Here is a 3,548-nt window from a genome sequence, read left to right as displayed (position 1 = left end):
GTCTTGACACCAGGCCATCCTCAGTCTTCGCCTCACTGTGCGTGCAGATGCACTCACACCTGCCTGCTGCCATTCCTGAGCAAGCTCTGTACTGGTGGTGCCCCGAATACTGAGTGTATTCGCTAGGAACCCAACTGAAGCAAATGGGTGGAAACGGGAAGGACTAACCTGAACTTATTCAATATGAAAGGCTTGTTTTCGTTGCTAAATGTTTCCTTTGCAAAACCTTTTGCTGGGTGTGCACTAATACTAATGAATCCCCGTTTTCTTCCTTTGTGCAGGTCGCTGTAAACCGAAGGGTGCTTTGACTGGCAGCAACGCCGGGATCACCAGTATAGAGTTTGACAGTGCTGTGAGTGTCATCCTGCTTAATATCCTACCCTGTTTAAAATGGGGGAGGGGAGACTATGATTCTGTGTCTGTTTGTACGTATGTTAGTCACACGCAAAATCTGACACCACTAGCCCAATTTTGACAACTTCGATGAATGATGCGTCTTGCCATAGAGCTACCCCATTTACGAAATTCCAAACTTTGAACAAGCATATCTCCTGTCCCGTTTGAGCTTGAATTGTTGTCACTAATTGGCTCAAGGACTGCATCATTCGTGGCGGACGACATGTTAACTTTTGCCTAGTTTGTTTTTTGTTTGGATGCTTGCACAGCAAGTTGTTGTACTGTTAAAGAAATAAAAATAATACCTTGGACTAGATTTGTTTCTTTTTCAGTGAGTTTAAAAAAAAAAGTTTTTTAATTGAATGACCTACCTCTGACTGCAATGATGCTTTTCCACTCCACTGTTTAACTCTGATATTGTGCGTCTCAGGGCTCCTACTTGCTGGCTGCGTCCAATGACTTTGCCAGTAGGCTCTGGACTGTGGATGACTACAGACTGAGGGTAAGTATGCCTCAGAAGGGCCCTTCTATACATCCAGAACAAAACAAACCTTATTCGCTTGTACTTATTGCTGTAGCATGCAAGTGAAGGTTGTAGGGCTGACCCCATTTAGTTGAATATTTGGTCGATAGGCTGTTGGTCGACTACTATTTGTTTTAGTTGAGTAGTCGCATATAGATATCATTTTTTTCATGGAACATGTCTGATTTGCGACTTTCTCAAAGTAAATTTTTCTTCACTTCAAAATGCAAGTAAACAGTCTGTTTTTAGAATCCATTGATAATGACAATAGTTCCTCATTGTATTTGAAAAATATTGAGCTCTCTCCCTTTCAATAACCATTTTGCATGAAAGGGACAAATGTAATGTTCTGATCCAATGGAAAAGTCAAATTACTTGATTTACTTCATATCACTTGCACAAATAGCCTATAGCTGTCTCTGTTCCGAGTTCACTGGTGCAGTAAACTGAGGGCCCAGAATATTTTTATAAAATTGTGCGAGTTTCAGGCCAGACACAATTGGTAGTTGCTACAATGTTTCAAGTACGTTGCAGACAGGTCATGCGTAGCCAATGTGATTTCTAGGATAGTAATTTTTAGCAGGATATTTTGTACCTGCAGGCTGCAATGTTATGTGTTGGTTTTATGTAGGCTATTACATAGTTGGCAGTGGCAATATAAGTAACATTTAGGTTTATCATTTTAATTTAGATTAACCAAATGACAATTTTTTTAAATATAAAGACTATTATACATTTTTATTTTTGCCTATTACCGGCAACTTCAGGAGCGTAACGGAAGTATCTGCGACGGCCAGCGGGAGGAGGGTCGGGAACAGGTTTTTTCCTTCTGGTTAGGCTTCATCTCTGGCTCCTTATTGAGTCGTTTGTGTCGTAATTATTTAATCAAACAGCGTGCTTAAAGCATCAGAGAAGCTCGGTGTGTGTATATATAGTTGATTTTATTAAAACGCATGGGGAAAATATACTTTTAAAAATTTCCACCATTCGATTGGTGGAAAGAAGAGACGTATTGATCGAACCAAGATTGTTTTTAGTTGGGAACATCCCTAGACAGTTCTTAAGATGGGTTCAGCAGTTATAGCTTTCTATGATATGGGGTCATATGTTGGTCAATGATGTTATGTAAAAGGTCTGACGCCCAGTTCCACTCCCTGCTATCCATCGGCTCCCAACAGCCCCTGCTCTACCCCCAGCATGCTCTAGTTGTGCATCGTTGGATACAGGGGCTGCTGACATAGAGGATAACCTCACATCCTGTGTCTCTAAGAGACCATGGAGTCACTGTGTTGATGGGCATCCAACAGAACCAATCACTAAGGGGTATCAAGCTGTGGTACGGGGCTGGGCCGCTGATATCAACTTTCAAACTGAGACCATACCTGTGACCATACTCAGTGTTTTCTTTCTTGTATATTTGTAGTCCTGGATAGCCTCATCCATATTGTCAATTAAGATAATCTGAGGTGATTGCATGGGTGGTCAGAGATTCTTATTGGTGAATAGATGCTGTATGTGGGCAATGGAATAGTGCAAACCCTGCCTGTCTGACACAACGTATTTCAAAGGAAACCAAATATTATTGGAACCCAGATCTGGTATAGATTAGTGGTGTTGGAGGTTTGTCAACAGTGTTTTCCAATCTCTCCTCTCAGTGCTCAGGGCTTCAATTGTGGCACTGACTGGACCAGAGTCACCTTCAGGTGAGTGGACACCACCTTTTTATACCAATGGGTGTCCCAAATGCCACTCTATTCCCTACATGGTGCACTACTTTTGACCAGAGCCCAATCATTTGTTTATAGTTTTACTAACATTTGGTCATGGTCAAATTCCCTACCATCCACCTTGAAAGTGTGCACATGCTCACCTATCCAACCACAGTCCCATGAGTCTCCACTCGACCGCCTTGTTTTGATCCTCCCGTTTCCTTGTGTTCTCAGTCCCGATGGCAGTTATGTGGCGGGGGGCTCTGCAGACGGAGCTCTGTATGTGTGGAACTTCCTGACGGTCAGAATTTGAGGGTAAGCCATAGACTTGGATAGACAGCTCTAGTGCCACAAATCCTGTTTTAACTTGGGCAGGGCCGTTGAGGACTTTTACAATTTTTAAGTAGTGAGCTGGGTGGGACTTTCTTTGCAGAGTTTCCCTTAGAATTTTAGCAGCGGTGGCAAGGGTCAGGGAAGGATGGGTGGAGGAGGGTCTCAAGAGTGCCCCACCGGGATGGTGAGTGTTTTAATAGGACATTCTACTCAAATTATTGAAATGAAATTATGGATGCTGAATATAATTAAATAGGCTGAAACATGGTGTTACCCATATGCATACCCCATTGGGCTAATAATTAGTTAGATCCCAAACTCTAAACACAGTGAATGTTACAATTGACCCATGTTACATTTATCACCATTCTCCCCTATGCACTCAGTGAATTGCAGAGTCTAAACGTGCCTAAACCATGCTGATATACAGTGCAGATCGCTCATTATTAGGAGTTGAGAAAGAAAGGTAGTAGCCATGGAAAGCTGGGATCCCCCTCTTTTTAACAAAGGCTATCAAAACAGCTTTCAAAAGTTTTTCCTGGAATTGCATTAAGAAATGTGAATTGACTGCTTATCAGAACGCATGT

At 42.2% G+C, this 3,548-nt stretch overlaps 1 non-coding gene across 1 annotated transcript; it reads left to right on the top strand.

Moving 5' to 3' along the window:
• Positions 1–2,029: 2,029 nt before the first annotated feature.
• Positions 2,030–2,297, top strand: LOC139549862 (small Cajal body-specific RNA 6). The gene has a single exon (XR_011669953.1). It is a non-coding gene; the product is annotated as a small Cajal body-specific RNA 6 (non-coding RNA).
• The last annotated feature ends 1,251 nt before the right edge of the window (positions 2,298–3,548 follow it).

This window comes from Salvelinus alpinus, chromosome 22, assembly GCF_045679555.1.
Source record: "Salvelinus alpinus chromosome 22, SLU_Salpinus.1, whole genome shotgun sequence".
Lineage (NCBI taxonomy): Eukaryota > Metazoa > Chordata > Actinopteri > Salmoniformes > Salmonidae > Salvelinus > Salvelinus alpinus.
Note: the sequence above shows the minus strand (reverse complement) of the source record. Positions and strands in the feature narration are given on the sequence as shown.